Source organism: Corvus cornix, chromosome 6 (genome assembly GCF_000738735.6).
Source record: "Corvus cornix cornix isolate S_Up_H32 chromosome 6, ASM73873v5, whole genome shotgun sequence".
NCBI classification, from domain to species: Eukaryota; Metazoa; Chordata; class Aves; order Passeriformes; family Corvidae; genus Corvus; species Corvus cornix.
The window spans coordinates 21,228,585-21,253,800 of NC_046336.1; the positions used below are offsets into that span (position 1 = coordinate 21,228,585).

The 25,216-nt window shown below is 36.3% G+C and overlaps 1 protein-coding gene across 2 annotated transcripts in view; it reads left to right on the forward strand.

Moving 5' to 3' along the window:
• Positions 1-25,216, forward strand: part of ADK (adenosine kinase) — a 272,419-nt gene that overhangs the window by 44,475 nt on the left and 202,728 nt on the right. The gene's annotated exons all lie outside the window — the stretch shown is intronic.

The following is a 25,216-nucleotide window of genomic DNA, read 5'->3' on the forward strand; positions in this document are numbered from 1 at the left end:
TTCTTGAATTCTAAGAAAATAATTTTGGGTTAGAATTCCAGCAGCAGCTATGAGAATGTTTAGGAACAAACAGCAGCTTTGTTAAAACTTTGCAGTGTCTGAATATACCACTTCACAATGAAGGGGAAATCATGCCATTGTAATTGTCCAAATACATGTGTTACTGGTTGATATATTTTGTGGGAATCCTTCCTAAGCTGGAAGGATGTGCCTGTGTCAAGGGTTGGACACTGAACTATTAAACTTTGTGACTGTTTATTTTCTGTCTACTCTGAGAAAAACACCCTCCAAATGTCTTTCAGAAACCAGTGCTTTCTTCCTCTGTTTCTGTTGTTCTGGCTATTGCAGTTGGCAATTATTGTACAACAGCCTTTTTGCCCTTTCATGTCTTACGGGATTTCTTTGGCTCTGCCACAGGTGCTTGCTATGAGTGAAGATCACCACTCTGGTACCTGAAAATACTAATTACTTGTTTTTCTGAGGAAATAGGACATCAAATGAGCAAATAGAAATTAAGCAAAAAACTTAAATTAATATGAATTAAAAAACTAGAGGGAGGAACAAGCAGGTGTAAAATATACAGGGTACAGTTGTCGGAATGTATTTTTTGGTGGGAAGGGCCAGGGTTGTCTTTCTGTTTGAGTCTTTAATTTTAAAGTATTGAATAATTTTCTGCCTAAAAATCAATAAGAAGCAGCCTAGTTCAGGTGAAAGTATTTTCAACTTCGCGTAAATATGTTAGAAGGTTTCAGTATCAGAATAAACTTGAATTACAGATGTTGCAGTATTTACAAGTTGCACAGTCTTATTTTTGTTACTTTGTTCAGTATTCTTCCCCCCCAGTTATTGGTATGTGCGGTTGCTTTTCTCAAGCTCCTTGCTAGTACCGCATTTCCTACCAAGATTCCTATACTTTTGGGGTGCTGGCTGCTCAAAAAACTATGATTAGAAGTGGAAGCACCCTACTTACCTGTTTTACAGTTGCTTCAGTGGGTTCACCCTAAGTGTTATGAGTGATGAATATCTTAAAGGGAAGAGATTGCCACTGGATGGTGCTATTGTTATGTTATTTAACTTACCTTCTGTGATATTGTGGATGGCATGAAACCTCCACCCCTGTCCTCCAGAAAGGTTTTGTAAAGATCTGCTGTGAGAAAGTCCTATGTATACAGGTCACAGTACCAGTAGTAAAATAGTCATCCACCTGTACCTTCACGAAGGCTGGGCAAAAGTAATTCTATCTGGTGTGATCTGTATTTGAGCTTTACAGATGAATGTTTAGTACAAGTTTGGATGACAGCCTGCCTTTGCTAATACAGTTGTTTGTAGGGAATGTGATGTTCTTGAGGAATGGGGTACATTTGAGCCAATCAGCTGTATGAAATCTGCATATTCATAATACATCTAATTATCCAGAAAGAGATGCTGAGTTACTGAAATTGTCACTTTGAACGGTTTCCTAACGAGGGGACTGTCTTTTAAAACGGCAGGGGTTACATAGTTAGCTACCTATTACATTACAAAAAAAAAAGTTTTGACTGTTTTATGCAAATATACTGCATTACCTTGTATAAATGAGAAGGTAAATCAGCTTTTGAAAGCCCTTCATGTTTTTTTGCGGGAGGAGAAAATGGATTCTTCTTACAAATTTGCATTTCGAGAAGTAAATAACTACTTGAAAAGGTGTGCCTTCTTTTAAAGATTGCAGTATGATAAGCTAGAGATTTGAGTGTTAAAATGGCTTTAGAAATTTTTGAAATTCATCTTTGAACATCCTATGAACAATTGAAAACATACTTCAATTTTCTTTTAAGCTGGCTTAAAAATTATTTTTTGTGCTTGCTCTCTCTTTCCCTTCCATTTTCATTCACATATTTTGATCTGTCTGGAGCAATTGGAGTAAATTTTTTTAAGAGGCCTGGGAGAGGAGAGGAAGAGGAGGAAAGTCCCTGGAACCTAAGAAAACTATTGCTGTTGTCAGTCCTGACTTCAGAAGAAATTATGAGATTTGCAAAGACTCCATCTTGTCTATTTATTGCCTGTCTCTTTTACCAATTGAGGTATTCTGTGTCTGTCTTCTAATAACTCTGAAGCTCAGTGGGCAATATCGGAACCATATTTGACAGGGAAAAGAAAATGTGTAGGATAAGAAGTTACCAAAGGTCTCAAGCAAGTTAGTGGCTTGATAAAGAGAGTTGCATGTAGGGAAAGGGGGGTGAAACACAGACCTTTTTTCCCCAGCAGGATCACGCCTGCTGGACTGGAACAGCCTATGGGCACTACCCAGTCAACCATAATGCAGGGAACCAGAAATCAGTGGGTCCTTCCTTTTCACCGACCAAGCAGCTGGGTTGGAGGAGGTGGGGAGAAGAATGAGGGTGACAAGTTACTGTGAAGGGACTTCAAGAACATGACAGAGAAGTAAGGCTGTTGGTGTAGCAAATACAGAATATGCATTGTTAAGAAACCAGGCTTCTTTATTAGAAGCAGTTTTACCTTCAGCAGGTATATTAAGAGTCTATTTCTTGGATATGCTTATTACTTGCTGAAATCAGAAGCTGTTTGCTTGCTCCATCTGCACCTGAAAGACCTTAGTTTGTTTATGCTACATCCATCCTAGATATGAGAGTAGCTAGGTTTTTTTTTTCTTTTTTCTTTTTTTAAATTTCTTTTTGTTGTCAGACAACCTGTTCCAAAGTCTCTGTTTTAACAGGCATAGATTTCAGTCTTCTTCTTCTGGTGCAATTATTTCATATGATTAATGTTAATTTTTCTCCTTTCTGTCTCAACACATCATCTCTTACTGTGTTTATTTTACTTGCTGTTGTAGATGTTAGCCCTATCTAGTACAGACATAGGCAATCTCACCTTAAACTTTTGAGGTAACAGTAAGTGTGTAGTCATAGGAAGTAATGCTATGTATCTTGAATTCTCTGAGAGAAGACAGTTCTCTTCCTGGAGCTCCAATCAAGAACAGGGTTGGGATAAGGCAGAATGGAATTAAGACTCTGAGGAGCTGGCTTGAAGTGTTGACAGGCTATTTCTGAGAGAAGTCTGGGAGAAAATTCAGAGGCTTAGGGACATGGTGTAGTACTGTTGGGTCTAAATGGAGACGCTTGGGGCCAGGAGGGGTGCAAGAGAAGATGCAAGGAATCGCTGCTGGAAGCTGAAGCGCAGGAGTTTAGAGGAAGTTGACCAGCTTTGGAGCTTCATATTTTGGAGCTTCATATGAAAGTTTTTTATGACAGTGATAAGTGGTATCGACACAGGTATTGATCTTATACTTGGAGTGTCTGTTGGGCTGAAGGTTGTACTTACTTGAAGCAGGTGATCTATGTATAGATGTTTCAGGTGGTAGAAGTTGAAAAGACATGCAAAGTATTAGACTAAATATGTCTAGGACATTATCTAAAAGGATTATGAATTAATGGACCCATTTCTCTTGCATTGAGGGTTAAGAAGAGATTTAATTCTAGTTGAAAATCCCCTTTGTTATGTTTAAGTACTTTAATGGAATATGTAACTCTTCCCACTTGATACAAGCAAATGGATCCTGTTTTGTTTTGTTTTTAATTTCCGCTTGGCTGAAGCTTTAAAAAATTGCTTAGCATTGAAAAGGACCTAAAACGCTTAAAAGTAAGTGAAGATCTTGGTCAGTGACAATCTTATTCCATGTACACAGCACTGTAAGTTGGACAACTCCTTTTAGTGTGACATATTTTTGTTTCTTCATCTCTTGAGTACCTGAAGATGATGTGTTTCAGAAAGAAAAAATGAGAAAATTACCTTTGCATTCTTCTTTGTATCACTCTTCCTGGGACAAACTGAGATCATCTGCAAGATCAAATACCTGCAGAAATCTGTGTTCTTTTAATTGAGTCTGAAGTCTTCTGTGGATGTTTATTGGACAGTGTCATGTCTCTGTGAGGTATTAATGAAATTTGTTTAATGTATTTTATGATTTCATTGATTGTGCTTTATTTCACTTTTTTTTTTGTAGGGTCACTATAAAATAATATGTCACTTAACAGTGGGGAAAAAAGCTGGCATTATTCACCTCTCTAGGTCTTATCAAATTCTACTTGTTTTACTCTAGGCTCAGAAATGACCAGGCCATACAAAAAAGTGTCATTAACTGGAATGAAATTTCTGAATCACTGTAGCTAGGTGTGTGATTCCAGATACACTTCAGTTTTTCAGGTTTTTTCTTGATTATTTGGTCTGCATGTGGAAGAGTCATTATGTTCTATTGTGCGACTGCTGCTATGCTGTCCAGCTTCTGTATGAAATAATGAAGCAGAATGATCCCTTTTTTCAAGGAGTATGAAATCCTAGGTACATTCTCACATGGAGTTCTCATGTTCAGTGTGTCATAGGTCTGTCTCACTTAAATTCTTATTACTAGAGATTCATTTTCTGAGTGTAATGAAGTAACACATCACAAACTCATGTTTTAGTCAGTGTGACTGTGAATATAGATAGGGTGTTCAACAACCGAGATGTAGTAGTGACATATGTCTTTTTTAAAATTTATAATGTACAGTAGTCATGATAGATTTTGTAAAACAGATATTGTTTGACAGCATCCAACTTCATTTGATAAATAAAGACAATTCTTTAAAGATAACTTCTGTCCAGGCCTCATGTTTTAGGGTTCAGTATCTTTGTAGTGGAAATTCATGAATCTTCACTGATTGTTAGAAGTCCCTTCACCAACTTTTTTTCAGTTATCCATTTATTTCAACTTTCCCAACTATCATTTCTTTTTTTCTTTTTTCCGATCTCTTATGTAAAAGCAGTCAGAACTCAGGGTTACACCTTAGTGCCCTCTGTCACCTCTTGTGTCTTGGGATACTATTCAAACACTCGATCTTGTAAGAATCATTAATAGGTGCATTTTAAGGAGGGTGAAATTCAACTGGCCTTTTGTACTGCTCCTCTGAATTTTTTTGAGTAATATATCCTGGTTTTCTTCATCTGTTCTCCATATACCAGTTGTGTTAAATCTGTAAGATGGCTTTCATTTGTTACCTTGTTGTTCCATTCTTTCTGAAAGAAGGAATTGCTGGAGTTGTGGTGTTTTAGTTGTGCTGTGGCTGGTCCTGTCTGGGGGAGCTCTGTCTTTCACTGTGGGGAGACACATGCACAAATAAAAGAGGAGAGTGGAAATATTGGCATTCTCCCAGGAACAGCTTGCCTCCTCTGTCTTAAAAACTTCAGCATTAGAGATGTTGTCCCAGACTTGACAACAGCCTTGATAGGGAGAAAATGCAGACTTTTGGAGAGTGGTTTTTAATATAAAAGAGAAGCTAACCAAGATCAAACCAATCTGGAAGTTTAAGGCATGCAAACTGATCTAAGATGAAGCATGCTGAAATTGGTAAGCTGGTTGGATGAAGGAATGAAAATCCTGCAAGCAGTACCTCAAAAATTACTAAACAAATTATTTTTCCTTGTTAAGTCCTTAATAAACTGAGGAAAGAGAGGGCATATGCAGATGTTAAATTTTGCATTAAACCCCCAAAGATGCAATGAGAGGGAACAGAGTAGGGAAATTTCTCATATTACATCATGACTTGTCTCGGAGTACTTGGCGTTATTTAAAACAACTTAGTTGAATTGGATGAACTTTGATCCTAATGAAGAACATTTGATTGAATTGAGTGCAGACTTCAACTGGTGTTTATCTTGAAGAATTGTTTGCAAGTATTACATGTGTATCTAAACAATCTAAAATTAGTGTATTTAGTGTATTATATGCTGATATGCAAATTTCTGTTAGCCAAGGTGTATGTTTACTACTTTCCAAATTGTGCTTGATGTTTCAATTCCTCTTAGCAAAAAGAATAATTCATTCGGACTTGCTTATTCTTCCTGCTCTTTCATGTGCAAATGTGGGTTTGGAATGAGGCAGTATAGGCTTGGTCTTCAAGGATGCAAAGTAGTGTTAGCCTAATCCTTTCTGGTGCTAATACAGTGGAAGTCATGTGCTCCAAGTACCATGCCTCGGGGGCAGATACTCTGCTATAACCTTACCTCCTCTGTGTGTTTTGCAGTGGAAAGGTGAGATTATAGCTGTTTTGGGGAGATGAGAGGAAGTATTGCGATTTTCTGATGTATAATGCTACCTATAGGTTACTACAGCTCTGGAAATCAGACCTGGAATGCCACTTTTGTTTGTTTGTTAGTTTAAGTAGACTGTAGGTTATCTAAGTCAGTGTTAATACATAAATGAAGGATGCTTAATTAGGCTGACTCACTGGAATTATGTATAGGAATACCAGTTAGGAAGATGGATGTTATGTGTAATCCTGAAAAGACAGCAGGGAATTATCCTTTGAGGAAAAGACCTTTAGCTAATCTGGATGCTGTCCGGATAGATTGAACTAAAGTGTTCTGTAGGTATCTTGATGTTAGTGTCTAGTTTGGATTTCCTCTTCTTCTGTATTGAACTTTTCATCTGTCCCCACCTATTTCACTTGACTTCCCATTGTAGAGTGATCTGTGATCATATAAACTGAATTCTTTTTGGACAAAACAAAAAAGAAAGAATGTTCCAGGAGCATGCCTTATCTGCCTCAGCTGCTGTGAAGTTGGGCTCTGAGAGCAGGCAAGAGATAGTCTGACAGCTGCCCTGAAATGCTCGTACAGTGCATGCCTATTCCTAAAGCCAGCTAATTGTCTGGCTCCAACATGGCTCCATATATAGGAGCTTGAAATGAGTTTTAGACCTAGGACTTCTTATGGCAATGCACTACTGTCCACGAGCTATCTGCATGCTTATGTTGGCATTGTTAAACCTTTCAAATGTGGGGCTGCTGCTGCTGAGCTCATAGCTTTTAATGCATTGGAAGCTTTTATCTTATTTGAAGAATAAATAAGTAAAAACATGGTGAAGAGTTCACACTGTTCTTGGAAAAGAATAACCACCAACCTTGTATTTAAAGGAAAGACAGAAATCAAGACTGGACTGGAATGCGTGTACTGGCTGTTATAAATGCTTGTTTGTTAGCTTAGGGATGCTTTCATACAGTTAGGATTTTACTAAAAGTTTGCCCTTCATGAGCTGGATCTGGAGTAGTAATAGTTGGTTGTTCCTCTTTTACAGTTCAAGTTAAGTTCTACATTTAGGCTTAGCACAAACTGTTTTAATAGAGACTTTAATATCACTGCAGGATTTTTTGGTATCATTTATATTTTTAATTTCATTTGCAATACTTAGAGTAATTGCTGCTTGGAAAGTCAATTAGGTAAAAGAAAATTCACAGATAAATAGCAATAGAACATGGAAAAAATTGTTGGGAGTAGCAAAAGAAAGAAAAGGAATAGTTGTGTGTTTGTACCACCCAAGTTGTGAGTGAAATAAGCAGCATTGTTCAGGAGTTGCCACCCTCTGACTCTTGACACACATGCGAGAAAGTGGTGTGAGTTTTGACAGAAGGGAGGAGGAAGTTATTAGATGATGCATCATCTACTGTCCTCTCTGAGATTTACTTTTTAATTTCATTTTCTTGTTATTTGCTTTGAAGCCTGTTAAATCATCTTCAGTTTTCTTGAACTGACAGACTACTAAGCTCTTTCTTTGGGATTGGTTTTGTTACTTCTGTTTCGAAGTTAGACTTGAGCATCTAGACTGAGGCCTGATTCTCTAAAGTATAGGATTTGAGTTTTTTTGATGACTATTCCTCAGCCTGTAATGGTTTTGGGTTTTTTATATGTCTACCAGATTTTGAGTTACCAGCTGGAACTTCTGGTGAGTATTGTTACTGTATCACTGGTGAGTGAGAGATAAAACAGTTCTATTCTTAAACTTCTGGAAAAAGTACCAATGTGTCTCAAATTGTCGGTAGACCAGGCATGAAGAAAATGACCTACTTCTGTGGATGAGAGAAGCTTGATAGTACAGACAGTACATTTGGATCACTGTGGTGAAGAGCAGCACTTTGACCTTTTATGTGCTGCCTGTGTGTTAAATTTCAAAGGTTGGGAGGTAGAGGCATGTGTCTTGTTGGTTTGTTTGGGGTTTTTTTCTTAAACTTTATAGCTGAGTGTTCTTAACTTGTTAGAATTCCTATCATAGTCATGGTGTGGTCGTTGTAAAATTCATTTGTTAGCCTTTCAGAGGAAGGATGTGCATGCTTATTGTAAATTACATGCATCAAATTGATTTGAAATTGGACCATTAGTTACATTGATTTAAAGTGCCAGAAAATTGATCTAAATTTCATAATTTAAGAATGGAACTAGTTTCTCTTACTTACATGAGGATGATTTATTTAGAGACCAACTGGAGCATGAGTACTTGTATAATAAAGTAGATAACGGAGTGACAGTAATGCTGGGAAAGAAATAAAAGGGCTATCACAGTTTGTTCAGGGAATAATTTCATTGTAACCTATTAAAAATCAAACATACCTGAATATTTCCATAGTTCTTGTTAAATTGTGTTTCCACATACCATCACATTTTTAACAATTGCATTTCTTTCCTTTTTTAGTATGCTTTGAAGATGTGGTTGGCAAGCATTACGTCTGTTTAATAAAACCTTCAAAATAAAAGGCTTTTCCAGTTGTAATAAGTGAGAATGATATGGTAGCATATTAGATTCGTAAGATGTTGATTAGGAAAATTAGGAAGTTAAGTATACTGGAAAGTTTGAAAAGGTGTCAGATACTGAAATTACCCCAAGAAGAAACAGTTGGGGGAAGTGTGTGAAAGTAAAATTTGAACTCTCTTTTTGTTTCTAAACCATTACACCTGGTGGCAATATTCTGGTAATAAGATGTTAATCCTGTGCGTAGTTTGTGGAGCCAGCAAATGCAGTTAGGCCACGTGGAAATATACACTGTTTGTGTTTGAATCAAACACAGTGAAATTGCACAAACTTGCAGTCTTCAAGCAACCTAAATAGCAGATTACCAAACGTAGGTGACTTTGGCAAATACTCTAATATTATAGAAAAATTTTAACCACTTGAGACAGTTAATTCTGTTACCTTGGATTAATTAATTAATGACAAGCATATTCATTCATTCATGCCTGTAAGTTGTGACCTCTGATCCACAGGGTTCTCTTAAACTTTAAATGTTTTTTTGTGCAACTGAATTTGAATGTCTTGGTATTGAGCTTTCTCTTATTTGTCTTAGATTCTTAATGCTGCCAAGCGTAGACCCGGGTTTGAGAAGGTGCCCTTTGTTACAGAGGGCTCAAGCCGTAGTTAGTGCTGTGCCTTACTGAAGCCAGAGTTTTCCTAGGGCTGGGCTACCTGGCGTCCTCTGTTAATGGTTGTGGAAATGTGCAAGGGGAGCCTGAGAACCAACTATTTCTGCTAAGTATTTTCTTGATCCTGAAGGGTACTGGTGATGCGCATGCTTTCAATTAACTTCATATCAGTTTCATCATTCTGGTGTTCGATTTTGCCAAAGTCATGTTTTTGACATAGGCTAATTCATTATTATCTTACACAAAAACCTGATTTTTTGATTGTTCAGTGTGAATGGATTTGCTGAAAGTTCTCATAAGTGTGTAAAAAACTAAATCAGAACATTATGATCAAATGTGGTTATTCCTGTTGAGTTTCACTATGGTCTTAACACCTTGCATATGCAGAGAGCAGCACTGGTGCTAAGCTGCATGAGTAAATAATGTGTATAATTAGATTACCTGTTAGCCTATAAAAATATTTGGGAGGGACCAGTACAGAATTTGACAGCCGGGGCAGGGAATCTTCGAAGAAGGGCATTTTGTACCTTATTGTGTTCAGGTTATTGAAGTTAAGTACATTGATTCAGGGGATTCAGTAATATGTGTGGGTTGTCAGACAAGTTATGGCAGTTCTAAACCTGAAACAGTTTTTGAAAAAGATCAAGAGGCACTTATTTTGACTTTTCCAAGCAAAGTTCAGCAGATACAATGAAAGAAATTTATAAAGCAAGTGAAAATGGGAGGCAAAATAGTAGATATAGAGATTGAATTTAGTCCCAATAATGAACAAATGCTGTAATTATTGATTATAATAGGCAAGTAGGTCAGTTAGGTTAATGTGTGTGCTTAAATTTGATGTTTGTTTAAGATTCTTTGAGAAAGATGGCAAGTATTTAGATAAAAATAGTGGAAAGATGTTTTAATTTTGGTAGTGAATGAAGCAAGCATTGGGAGAGGGGATGGAGAGGACCAATGACTGTTCTTACAGCTTTTTGACTGTTCTTTTGTTGTTAACTTACAATAAAAAGTGTTAAGGTCTTACCTCTTAAAGTATTATTTTTACTTTTATCTGTGAACTTGCTCACTGGCTGTTTCACTTTTCTTGCTTGGTATTCATTTAAGTACATGTGAAAATTATTTTAAAACCCTTGTATTTCTACTGGTTGCTAAATTTGTTAACGGCCAAGAAGGTAAAAATTACTTCAAGATTTTGTTTATATAGTAAATGCATCTTTAAAAAAATTGCATTCTAACTTGCATTGTGAGTAGTGCCATTAGTAATGAACATCATAGGGGGACCTAACAATGTATGAATTATTCACTGGTAGATTATTATATCTTTGTTGTTAGCATGCAAGATAATGAACATAATTACTGTGGCAGTGTACTCAGGGGAATGTGCAGTTCTTCTCTCTGTCTAGACTGGAGTTACCATCCAATGGAGTTTTAAGCAAATAGGGATGAGGTCTGGTAGCTGAGTTGTTTCTGCTTATTTCCCTCTGCTGCTTTAATAAGTGCATATGCTTTGTACACTTTAACCTTAAAGGTGTTTTGGGTTTTTTTGGGAAGGTTTTGGTTTGTTTTTAATTTTTGAGAGTAATAATCATCCTTCTGTTCTCAGTCTGGCAATACTGTGTACTGACGGAAAGGATTTGATGTTTAATTGTAGCAGTTTTGTAGATGTACCCTCTTCTGTTAGAATGGTCTATTATAGTAAATTAGTATGAACAGTCTAATTGCTTAGGAAATCCAGGGTAATAGGTTAATCAGCAATTTAACTTTCTTTAAAAGACTTAGCTTGTTATGATTTACGTGTCTTGAAGAACTCTGCAGGCTTTAGTTTGTACACTCTCTAATCTGTGAGGATGTCCACCTGATCTTAAGCTTTCTGGATAAACCAAGTACTTCTACTTTCTGTTTTATATTATGATAACATAAATTATCTGTAATAAGCCATCCTAATTAATGTTGGTAAATCTAGAGCTCTGCTCCAATTACACACTAATCAATTATACACTAATTGAATTCTACTTAGCTTGATACAGTGCATCATTAATCAGGTTCAGATTTAATACAACAGATTTACTGTATTAACCAAAAAATTGGTGCATTCATGTAGGGAGAAATAAAGGAAGTCACTAGGCCAAACAGTGTACATAAATACTTTCTTATCAATAATGTGTTGCAGAAGATTTAATTTTTCCTAAGGGAAGTCTAACTGAAACTAGTTCTTTGTGAACAGATTATTGTTAGTAGCTGAAACCACTGATAATGTAATAGATTTAAGCAGATCATGGTGCTTGTTCTGAATGTTATACCTAATTACCTAATACAGGCAGTTGCCTCACTTCTAATGTTATTTAAATGATTAGTTATAAATTAAATGTGTAAATTCTGCTCAGACTTTTAAAGGCTTTACCCATATATAACTCTTCATAGAAGTTTAACCTATCTGCTCCCCTTACCAGTGAGACAGACACGTGTGCAAAGAGCAGTCTGCACACTCTCTTTTCTCTCCCCTTGTGCAGGGCCTAGGAATGACTAAAATCTGCCAACTGGAGACTCTCTAAAAGTTTGAGTTGCAGGGTGCAGTTATCTTGAAAAGTAAAGAGTTCACGCAGAGCTAATATGGTTTCCGAAAGGGCTCCCTCATAAAGACATTAACCAAATAGAAAATTTTTCCAAATAGAAGCAACAGCCCAGCCAACAAAACAAGGTCTGCAGATGAGGTCACTTAAAAACCTCTGTGCCTCTCAGAAACAGTTGAAGGGAAATAAGGGAGTTGAACAGGTATTTCATAAAATAAAATACTAGGTAGAAATTAAATTGAGTAATAAATAAAGTTAAATTTTCTTACTCAGAGGCTCAGAGGACAGTATGATAAGTTCTCAGGTATCTTTGCTGGAGAAAAAAGCAGGAAGACAATTAGGCTGGGAAAAATATTTTGGAAACCATTACTCGAAAACAGGAATAAAAGAACACATGGATAATGGTTGCTATCCTCAGGCCTGCTGTTATGGATAACCTGCATGTTTGCAGAGAAAGGGATTTGAAAAAATACTTTTTTGTGATTCTGCCTGTTCAGGAACAAAAAAAATCATGACCAGGACTTATTTTCTTTTGCTATAATAAACTCTTGGTTTGTCCATGTTCAAGATTTCTGCTGATAACATGCATATATTAAATTCCTAAATCCAGATGGCTTGCAATAAGGGCTTGGGAAAATACAGTCATTTGTCTTCTAAAAACGTAATTTGAGGTTTGTATGTGATGCCTTGATTGTCATTGCCATTGCTGTTGTATTCCTGTCCTAAAAGTTTAAAGCATATTAAAATAATCATGTGTTCAGATGAGCAGCAGCTTCAGTTCATTTTTTCCAGGAGATTTTTGGGTCAGCCTTTTAGAGCTCTTCAATTTACTAAGACTTGATTTAGCTTAATAATCTTTGCCAGCCAAGTTTGATTTCTCTGTTGTAGGATCTAAAACTGAAAAAAGGTGGTAAGAAAAGGTCTTTGAAACCTCTCTGAATATTAAATACTTCATGTGTTCAGGATGTGTCTTTGTCTGGCGATATCTTAAATTTTCATTTTGTGGATATACTTGTTCTTTCTACAAGTTAAGTTAATAAATACATGGTTAGTATCCGTTCCAATAACAATGTGATAGTTGTATATGAGACACAAGGGTTTACTTTTGGGAGTATTTTTAGTGTGGATGTGCCCACTCATTACCTCTGAAGGTGATTTAAAGTAATTTGCCTTGTTTTACATTAAAACTGTCCATCCACATTTATACAGGTAGTTATTGCCTTCTCCACTAAGGTGGCAGTAGCTGTCAGTGGTACGATTGTCTTAAATTCTTTAGTCTTGATAACAAGTGGGTATCTGCATGCCAGTGGTCTTGACAATATGATCATACACTATTTTTTATGTACAACTGTTTGGAGCACAATTTGAAATGGAAGGTGATTCTGAAATGACAGGATGTCCTTGTGCATAGAGCATCATGCACTGTGGAAGATGGGATATGTGAATATGAATGAAAAGAGAGAGAATGAAAAGTGTACAGGTTCCTGTACAGCAGAAATGAAGAATTTCCTGGAAGACTGATTTCTGGTCTTCTGTATAACTGTTCTAATTTTCACACATGATTCTTTTTTCTTTTCCAAGTGTTTGACTTGTGATCTAAATATATGCACACATACATACAGTAGGTTTTATATATATATGCACATACACATAGCTCTTTCTGGTAATTGGGGTTTTTTAATTTTTGGTATTACTTTCGCTTTTATTGTTATTATCGTGTGAGTTAAAAGTCAGTGAAGTGATTTTTGAAGACTGAATTGGCTACCTCTGTATCAACTTCTTAGATATTATTGAAGGATAGCATATTTCACTGTTGTTTTGTTACTAGAATGCAGGCTTTAAACACAACTTGCATTTGGCTCTGTTTTGACAATAGTAGTTAATAATGTATGGTTTTTGTTAAAGCACTGTTGAAAAAATATCTTATTGAGCTATTTGTGGTGTTTTTTTAAAAGATGTTTAAGATTTCACATTCAGTTTAACTGATCACAGATGAAACTGTAAATTAATACCTCATGAGTTTCACTGACTGCAGGGCATTGTTTGTGATTCAAAGCTGCTTTGTTTCTACTCGCTAGGAAAAGACCCTGTTCAAGCAAACAAATTAGAGTTCACCGTGATATCAAACTACTTATTAAAACTTAAGACTCTGGTTTTGAATTTATTATTTGACTGTGACTTTTATTATAACCTGTTAAGAACATATTTTTAAAAGCCTAGATTTTTAAGGATTTGAATAAAATTTAAAATTGGTTTAATTGTTGGCTTTAATTCACCTTGGTTGAAATTTTGTACTTCAAGGATTACATGGCATAATGTTGTAAATTACATCAGTTCAGCTTGGTTTTTGATCTTTCCATTGCTACTGACTTGTATATAGTTGTGATACAAATAATGACTCTGTTGTAGAAAATCTTCAGTCATTCTTGGCTAGAGAGAGTTAGGATAAATATATTTGTTTTTTCAGTGTCCTTTTTTTTTTGTATTCTCTAATGTCAGAAAACATTTGTAGGGAGGCTTTTATATTTTTACTATTTTTACAGAATTAATTAATAAACTTTGGAGAGGGAAATAGTTTTGGACCATTCAAGACATTGCCACAACTAAGTCAGAAGTTTCTGCTAGAAAAAGACTTCGCCTGTGAACAGAGTAGCATATTCAAGGTTACAGGGGAGTCACCCACCATCTGTAGATAGTGAAACTGTCTTTAAGCTCTCTACTCAATAATGCTCTCTGTGGATTATCTCACAAGCCCACCAAAAACTACATTTGAAATGTGTTTGAATTGGGTACTATTGCTGTACGTGGCAAACACTGGCCAGCCTTGGACATAAGGGCAAATGTGTTTCTGCAAGCAGTTCAGCCACACTAACATTAGTGTAATACACCCAAGTATTCTATAATAAAGCAGTGTGCAATGGTGACCAAGGCTGCTTAAAACTGCAGAAGTGAATCATGTTCCTCTGCTTGATTTTATGTAATAACATTGTTACGGTCACATCTAGTCATTTCAAAGGCTTAATTACTAGTCTTTGAGACTCGACGGGAGGACTGTGAAGTACAGGAAGCCATTATTCAGCTGTAGATACTGTTTCTAGACATTTCTTTTCTCAATTAAACTCAGATTTTTTCAATCTTTCCTTAAGAATTGATTTGTGAAGGAAATGTTATTATCAAATCAGTGGTAACTGTGAGACAGTTAATTACCAGGTAGTTATGCACAGGTGTTTTGTTTCAGCAGCTTTCCAGACAAAGAAATTAACTTTCGCTGGTGCGTAGCTCCTGAGTTCCCGTGTGGGATTTTCTGTGTCCAGAAGTGGGCCCATGTGAGCCTCATGAGGTTCAGCAAGACCCAATGCAAGCAAGGTCCTGCACCTGGATCAGGGCAAGCCCTGGTATCTATACAGGCTGGGGCATGAAGAGGCTGAGAGCAGCCCTGCCAAGGATGGCTTGGGGTCATGAGCAGATAGAACACTGAACGTGAGCCAGCCATGGTGGGCACACAGCCCAGGAAGCCAGCAGCATCCTGGGCTTCATCAAAAGCAACGTGGCCAGCAGGTCAAGGGACGGGATAGTGCTCTGATTCTCTGCCCTTCTGAGACCTCACCTGGAGTGCTGCATCCAGTTCTGGGGTCCTCAGCCCAGGAAAGAAATGGACCTGTTGGAAGGGGTCAAGAGAAGGACCACATCCTTAGATCCATTCAAGGTGAGGTTGGACAGGGCTCTGAGCAACCTGATCTAGTTAAAGATGTCCCTGCTTATTGCAGGGGGCTTGAACTAGTTGACCTTTAAAGGTTTTTTCCTACCTCAGCTAGTCTATGATTTCACGGTCGATAATGTATTTCTCTATTTCATAAAGAGATATATTAATTTTTTTGCAGGCCTAAGGGTAAGAAGGTAAGTTTCTTCCTCCTTCATTGCAGCCTTTTTGGGAGTGGAGGAAAATTTTTTAATGCACATCTCCTGTGACAAAATGCTGTCTTTTCAGAAATACTGTTCAGCAAAAGAGCTGGTGGGATTCTGTGCAACTTAACAGCTGACCATAAGCTTCCTAATAAGAGCATGAAGAGTAACACAGGGTGTCACCAAACACATCTTGTTAGTGTTGTGGTGGTAGGGTGCACACAGACAGGGGAAGTCAAAATTACTTTTTTCAGAGGAAAACTCAGTGTTGTCTTATTTGTGTCAAATATTTGTGTTTTTCCTTTCGGTCTGTGAATTGTTCTGCTGTGAAATTAGCCTTTTTAATGCTTGGAACATTGATTTTTCAAATGATTTATGCAGTACCCTTGTAGCTTTTCTGTAACTTGTGATTTTTTTTCTTGTTCTGTTAGGTCGGTGCCCCTCTGCCTTGCCCTGCTCTTCCCAGTTCATTGCATATGCTAATTTCCCCCCACCCCCACCAAAAGGTGACCCTCTGAGATTGTGCCTATGGAGTGAAGAGATGGACTGAATTGTCATAGGCTGTGGGATGAGTTATTTTTAGCTGCTGGCATTTCAGGCTGGAACACTTCATTCTGTCGTGCTTGTTAATGAGTCATCTGGAGAAAATGGGCTTGCTTTCGGAGAGGGTCTGTAGCAAATAATAATAGGCTAATCTCTGCAGGAGATACTCTGTCAAGTAACTAAAACTTAAGCTAGAAAATACGTTGAAATGGAGACTAATTTCCCTGTAAGAATAAACATGCACTCACTATTATTATTATTGTATTATCATGTATGTGAAAATCTCAAAAACTGGAAATTTACGAAGAGCCTGGTAGGTATAATAGGGAAACATTTTTGAGGAAGAAGGTTAATTGAAACAGTCACCTTTTAGAGATAGAGAGGAAAATATAGTTGCTTCCTAATTCAGAACATCATACACTTTCTAAAATTTGGATGTATTACCTAGTTCTAGAGGAATCTCTTGAAAAGATTCCTAAGTAGAGGAGTGCTATATAATGCTTATGCTTTTGAGAGAACCCCAAATTCATTAATTTTATGTATTATTTTTAAGATTAAGCAGTATCTTTGCTTTGCTCCCCACTGAAGACTATATTTAATTTTTTAAAAATTTTCTGTGTGCAATTTGTAGTCTCTCCTTCAACCTCTTCCCTCAAGGTTTGAAGGTTTCATGTTGATATAGCATGGGAGCCTTTGTTTTGGAGATGAAAATATCACCACTCAAGTAAAAATCCTAATGTAAGAGTAACTAATCAGAGCTGTTGATCTGATTGCTTTGTTTTTGTATTACTGAAATTCCAGACTTTAGTAGTGTAGATGATTCATTTGTTTAAAAAAAAGCAAATATTTAGGGTGAACTGTTGAAAGACAGGATAAAAAAGACTCCCAAGCCCTATTCTAGAAGGGAAATGATTTTAAGAATAGCTTGAGTATCATGTCTTTTTGTCACCTTTGGTACTTCTAATGCCACTTACCATCTGTTTGGTTATTTTGTTTTGTTTACACATCTTCCTCTTGTAAAGCATTTTATACGTCTGAAGACTCCTCTCTTTTTTGGTGGCAAAAGGATGTTTCCTTTAGAGCTAATAATTTTTACTCTCCATTGATTGTTTAGCTGTTTGGGTTTCCTCTTGATTTGTAAATGGAGTACTGAGAGAAAAGAGAATACTTTATCTTACCTTATTGAGATAAATATTTTTGCATTATTAGCAGGTGTTGACCCTTCAGTGTATATTGTTTAACTCCTCTTTTCATATTGCTGTGGTCACTCTACAAAGTGCTTTAAACCAATCCAGTGTAATGATCCTGATATTACCAGTGTGTGCTGCTCCTCATTAACCCACAAGGCTTGGACTGGGTTAGTCAAGATAAATTATTTTACATTTTAGAAATTTGTCAAATACCTACATTGTCAACAGCAGTGTTGCGGTCAAAACACTTGAAAAACCTTTAAAAAAACTTGTGTAAGTATCAGAGTCAGTTTACTGCAGTAGCATGGAAGTTTTTTCCAACTATCAGTAGGTGACTGTCTAAATGTATATTGAAGACAGGGCTGTACCGAGAAACAGGGAAGATAACTAAACAGGAAAAATCTCTTGGCATTTACCGATGGTTGTGCTCAGAGCAGGGTTTTCTGCACTCATTATTTGTTCATGAGGAAAATTATTACAGTTCACTGCATGTTAATAGGAGCTTAGAGTGGATGCTTACTGTCTTCTTGGTCTACTTTTATCTCCTGATCTATTTTTAATATTTTCCTTGTTTAGATGTGCCAACTGGCTACTAATTTAAAGAATTTAAAATAGCACAAGGGTTGAAGAAATAGAGGTGTTTTAGCAGTGCAGTTGCATTGACATGAACCATTCGCGTTTTTGTAATGCAAAAAAAATTGGTTTAGATTGTGGTTAACAACTGTCACCATTATTTTGGACTTCGTGTTAGTAGAGAATATTACTTAGATTAAATGTGTCTTGATCCGAGTGATGCATGGAAACAGTTTATAATTTCGTTTTGAAACAGCTCTGCAAAACTTTCTAGTATCTTATTGGCTCTGAATCAGAACCCAAACTTTGCACCTAACACATTTTTTACAATTTTTATGTATTTACAAATAAAAGTACAAACTATAAAATTTCTGTAGTAAAACATACAACATTTCTGTCTGCCGTGTGTGAGTGGGCCTATGGATTTTGGGGGGCGGGGGGGAGTTGTCAGTTCTTAACAGTTTAATATGATTTGTACTACAGCTTTAGATAATGCAAATTGTAGCAAAGATATGGTCTAAGGTCTCTTGATGACTAAATACTCTTAATATTAAAATATTCTTGGCAAATATTTTATTAAGTTAAACAAATTTTCACTTTGATGTGAGCTGGAGTAAGTTGATGCTTGTGAAACAGCAGTTTCAATTAGTATTCACTAAAGGTTTATTGACAGTTAACACCTGATCTCTACTGTGCCAAGTAGGAAACATCTCTTGCAGTCTCTTTTATTTGTTCCATAGTTAGGATTATGGTCTCTAATTTGCTTTTAATTTTGTAAATCTAGTCTTACTTTTGAAATCAGTTAGTGTTATTTTTGTTCCTGCATGTTTGTTGTAGATCAACGATACTGATGTTAAAAGGATTAAGTTCACTACATTGTAATATGATAAACAACTTGCCCTTTCACTGTTTAGTTAGCAAGTAGATTTGGTCATGAGAAATTTACTGGTAGGTCTCATGAAGCACATATTCTTCCCATGCTACTTCCCAGAAGCAAACAGAAAATGACCGTTTTTTTAGAAGTAGTATTCTTGTACACAAGCTGCCAGATGTATACTGGGAACATCAGGAGCAAGTGTAAATGTTGTAAAATGCTGTAATGCTGCTGAGAAATAACAAAGGAAATGACCTTGTTCCTTAGTGCTCCAGAGCAGACTTTGGTGCATCCAAGGATGAAGAAGGTAAATGCTACATTCTTTTCCCTGCCTGCAATGTCTTTTGATCCTTATTGGCTATGCAGAAGGGCAGAGAGTTGTTTCTGCCTACAGTGTCTTGCAACAAATGCTATGATGAAAATCCCTAGATGTATCTACAAAATATTTAAGTGTTAGCTGTTGTTTTGGAAGATCTTCTTTCAAAAAGACTGTGGGAGGAAAGCATGCAGTTGTAGTGAATTACTGAACTGATAGAAATTCTTTGTAATAGTGTTCCTGATTACTGTCCTTATATGAAACTTCTTAAAGTATTTTTAATAGAAATTTAATAGATGGAGGGATGTCATAGTAATTATATATTATACACACATTTTAAGGTTTGAGAAGGTGCTCTGTGGATCTCTAGTGTATGTATTTGTAGTGTTTAGAGACAGAAATGTGATCTTTTAATAATCTAGTGGTATACAGTGGGGGGGTTGTGGAGTTTGTTTGTTTGTCTGTTTTCATTTTCCTACACGATTGTAGAATATCAACAGAAAAACTTGCCTTGTGGCTGATACTTCTGAGTGTAATCATGTATATTTTTGAGATAATGTGGAGGAAGATAGCCAGGTAATCTGGAAAGAGGGGGGCTTTTCAAGAACACTTGCATAAATTTGCCCCTGCTGAAAAAAAACTTGGAGAAATTTCTTTAAATCATGATCTTAAGAGCTGATGTTTTAACCTTACATATGAATGACTGTTACTTCTTCCATCTTGTTTCAATATGCCTAAATGCAAACACATGTGGAAAATGTTCTTTTGGCTTTTATCAAACTGACATTTAAGTGCATTTTTTTCAACCTCACTAACATTTGTGGTAAAATATTTCAAAGCTATGAATCTTGCAATTTGCCTATGAATTTTTTTCTTCTTTCATATATTAACATTTGGTACTCATAATCCTAACCTGGTTGGAATTACTGGCTTTTTTCATTTGGTGTTTGTTTGGATGAGGTGATTAGGAAAATACTTCATGTGAAATTCTAGTTTGCAGCAGCAAATGCTTCCATGAAGAGTCACCGTTCTGTGAACTTTAGTAAATAAAGGAGAAAAATACGATGATCTGGTCTATTCAATTGTGGCAGTCATATTCCTAACAAGTTTAGCTTTCTGTTGTGTTGTATGTCCGTGGTGCTAACCTGTCTGCAATACTTCCTTCTTAGCATGCTTCGTTCTCCCCCTTTACTCCCCTACCCATTCCCAAGCTCTTTAATTCTGTGCCAAGCTAATAAGAAGAACTAGCTCTGCATAAAGTCAGTCATTGCCAAGCAGCTGTTATAAAGTTTTCTCATGTACCTCTGTGATTGTACCTCATTTCAAAAGGGGATTTTTGTTCTTTCAGTTCAATTTTAAGTAAGAGCAACCAATTCTATCTGTATCTCAATCTTAATTCGTTACATCTCAAAGAGTAGGGATGAAATTGTTAATATATATAACTATCCTTTTTAGAGTTTGAACTTTGAACACTGAGTTGTAAATTTAGGTAGAGAAATTAGGTACACTCTTCAGAGTTAAAAAATATGAATTGCTTTTCTTTTTACCCACAGAATTTGCTCTAAAATATTCTCCCTTCTACTTCTGTTTAAAAATGATACTCTCTGATTTAATTATCATGTTTGATTCTCAAGACTAGACCTTTTCCTTAAATGTAAATTAGATTTTACTTAGGATGAAATTAGGAGGGCTTCAGCTTGCCTGCTAACATTGACCAGGGAAGGTTGTCTTTCAACAACATGTGCCCCATCTGCCTGGCGGTGTGGCTGCCTGCATTGTTCTGGCATTGGCCCAGCCTGTGATGAAACTGAGAATGTGACAGATGACAGGCTTGTCCAGATGTATGCATAACTACTTCTGCCATGCCCTGCAAAACAATCAGGATGCAGGTTTGGCATTATTTAGTTGTTTGTGTTGGTTTATTCCTTGAGGGTTTCCTTAAAAATTGAAATAATATTTGGTGGTGTTTTTGTAGTTTTACTGAGCTTTTAGTATTATTAAAACAGGTTGTAAAATATGATGCTCGCTCTCTTATATACTTTTTTCTTTAATTTATGGAGTGATTTCATAGGCAGTTGGACACAGGTTACTTAATTTGAAGATTTAAGTAGATTTTTAAGAAATGCAATTAAAAGGATCAAACATCTAACTGTCAGCGTTTTAGTCTGGTTCTCCTCACAGCTGAACATGTAAAGCTATTGCCATGTCTTAATAGGACTGCTTCTTGCCAGTAAAAATAAATATCTGGCAAAGGTGTCAGAATCACCATTAATTATGATTTTTAATTAAAATCTAATTAAAATTCATCCAGTACCTTAAAAACATACCAATTCCTTGTTTACCTCCCTCTCTAGAGGTATCAACAATGGCTGCATCCCCAGCCCCAACATACCTTCAAAGAAAAGGAGTTATAGACTTATGTGCAGCTTGCAACATTTTACTGATTATTTAAGAGGTTTCCATCATAGTGGTCTTGAAGATTTTTGTAACACCAAACCAAATATACAATCCACTGAAAATACTTTATTATTGTTATACAAAATAACCTGATTTTTGTCTTACATTCAGGCTGTCATTATCTGGTTATCTGGCATTCAAAAGGGCAAAAATTATTTTTCTCTCCTCTCTAGCTGCTTTTGACAGGTGATTTTATTTATGTGTAGCTCCTGCTGATGTGTGCTATTGAGTACATCTTAGGTAATAAGCAGATATATCAAAAGATACCCAGGGCAACACACCCTGCTGAAAAACAAGAGATTACTTTTCTCTATTTCTTGCAGATAAGTAGTTTCTGACATATGCATCAGGAGTGTTTTTTCTTCTCTGTGTAAGACAGTTAAATTCTGGTATTCTGTGGCCATTTTACTCTTTAAAAAGGGGGGTTTTTTTGTAGTTTAATATAAATTACGTCATAAAACTTAACGGCATTACTTGAATTGCTTTAATTTTACTTAGTGTAGCTGCACTGCCTTATGTTGTCTGCTTTTGTTGTAGGCAATGTTTTATGTGCTTATTTTTCTTGTCAGTTTGATTTTGGAACCGTGGTGAGCCATACATGAATGTATCTGTTGCTGTGTAACAAGAAGATAGTCCCAGCTCCAAAACCCTCAGATTCTGTGTATAAAGCAAGTTACGAGAGACGAGTATTGATCCACGAGAGGATTACCAGTTATTAGGCTGGAGAATATCCTTGGGAAATCACACAGCCTTGCTGATGACTTTTTTTTGACATTATGGTGAAAGATAGTTTGAAGGAAGATTTAAAGTACTTTTGCTAATAGTCACAGAAAATTCTAGTAACTGGACATTGGATGATATCATGGGTTAGTGAGAGAAAAGCTATTTTTGTTGACAGCTTTGTGCCCAGAGGCTGTTGTAAATCTGAAAGTACCAAATGAAGGATGGTGTGTTCAGTGCCTAACATTTTGCAGGGCCTTGCAAATGCAGAGAAGTGGCTTCTGCTTGCAGTGACTGAAAAGGGGCTATGAGAGAGCTGGGGCGAGAGGCAAGAGCTGGTCAGAGGGGTAGCTGACACAGATGATCTTTGCAGGTGTTTGAGGGGATATTACAGTGAGTGCAGTTTTCTCTACAGTACAGTAAATCATGCTTTTTAAGAGGTGCTATGAGAAGGAATAGTGTAAGGTTTACACATAGATAAGTAATAGCACACAGAGAAAGTGGCTAGTGATGCTCGGGTTGTGAATGGTCTGAGAGGCAAACGGGGGTGAAATTGTCAGCAGTGATATTTACTAGGGGGAAATTCTAACAGCTGTCTCCAGTTTGAGGTAATGGTATGGCATATATAAGAAGAATCTATGCCTTCTAAAAAGAAGCCTCCACCTCCTGTAATGCATGGAGGTGTATTTTGTTTAAAAAAAAAAAGGTGGAAAGATTATATTCTCATTCTTGTTTGTGTTCTTTTGTATAATAGCTTCTTCTACTACCACCTTATAATTTTTTTTTAATAGCCATTAATTCTGTCAAAAGTGAGGCTACTGAACAACCTCACCTTTCAGTATCAAGTTTAGTTAGGAGTATATTCTCTTCTGAAAAAGGGAAAAAAAGCAACTGACAGAAGTGTTATTGGCTTTACTGTGTCTGAGCAAAACATTAACATACCCTCTTTGGTCAGTGCTAGAGGTGATCGGCAGTATCATAGCTGAAAACATATGCTGCTGCAAATGCAAACTTACTTTTGTTAAAATACGCTTTAATGTGGTGGACAAATTCATGGTACTAAAAATAGGGGCCCCCTTTATATGGTACCGATTGTGGGATTTATTATTCTGTTATTTAAGGTAGTGCGTATGTTGCTCGGTCAGGAAAAGGGTCATGGTTCTCAGATACAGAACAGCCTTAGACATACTCTGAAAAAACAACAACTGCAGAATGTGAAGCAAAAATAATATTCAGTCGTGCTCATAAGGTTCTAATTTTCTTGAATTATCCTAAGTGTGATAACAGCTCAGTTCTGAAGCACACACAGCAGCTCTGTTCAGCATTCCTGACCCGTGGAGCAGTTTCTATGGTTGAACTTCCTTCCTTCAAGTGGAGGGTTTTCTAAAAGCAAGCACCGTGTTTCTGAGGCGTGCTGGAATGAGTCTTCTCTTTGCAGGTCAGGCAGACAGCACACAGTGACAAACTCTGTGTTCCCACGCTGCCTGTGCCATCTGCTGACATGGGGAAAAATGTCCATCTGACTGTTCAGCTTAAGATAAAAAGCTATCAGCATTCTGAATTTTGAGGTCATTCTTGATACAATCCAGGCTCTTGTGGATTAAAACAACAGAATTTATATTATCCTTCTGATTTGTCATGGAAAATGACCAGCAACATTTACTTTTCTTGCAGCTGTATGAACTTGCTATGTTTTATATAAGAGATATTTAGAGATGTTGAATTCACCATTTTAATTCAAAGGAGTTATGTCTTTTTGTGTTCAATCTGAAATAGTGTAACCATCGTTTGTCTTACTGTATTAAGTAATTGTAAAATAATTTGTTCAGATTATTTCTTAGATTACATAGCTGTCAGTTTGAAATTTTTATAATACAGATGGTATTTTATAGCAGTTGTCATTTTTTTCCCTCCAAATTTAGATATTGACTATTTTATTCTTCATTTGAACTGCAAGATAACTATTTAAACACTTACTTACATAGACTAAGAGCTGTGTATGTAGGTGCTCAACTGAAGTGTTTATAATTTTAGTATACTATTAAATAAAGTGGCCATGGAAACTTTCTGAAGTTCCTTTAGCTAAAAGAATTGAAATATCAACTTGCATGCTTATAGATATACAAGAATACAAAAATAACCATGTGACTTGCACAGTACATACTCAAATTGAGTGAAAAGGCAAAATGTAATTAAATTAAAGAAAAAATATTGCCAAAATACTTAATTGGTTCATGATGGTTTGTCTTTGCTTGAAAATCAATTGTTAAGAGACCTGTTGGGTTTTGTTATTTTTTTTCCCACTTTCAGCTACTTGCTATCATTTAAGGTTTCAATTGCTTGACATAGAATTGGTGGATAATTAGTAGTGTGGATAACTGTGAAAAGCATATATAGTAATTTAGTTCTTGATTTTTTCTAATTGTCTGCCCATTGGTAGTTCACTAGGGTAAGTAGCTCATTATTCAAACACTTTAAATGGAAAGTACCGTAGAAAGAAAAACGCTCTTATTAATAAGATGGTATTGAAAATAAAAACCTTTTAAACAAACAAGTCATTATTTGACAAATCTCTCCCGAAAGCTGTTGTTCACATAATGTAAGAAGATTGGGGTTGTGAGGAGGAGAGAAAGGGTAGGGTTGGTAGATAGCACTCATCTTGCACTGTTATTGAAATATAGATGTGTCACTCCTTAAAAAGATGCTAAACACAATGAAATATATTGGAATACTTCTAACTAGGCAAGGTTCATTTGTTGAAGGTAAAGTTAATAGGCATTAAAGGCAAATATATGCTATTAATTAGGGTCATTGAGGTAATTTTGAACCTCAGATTTGCAAACAAATT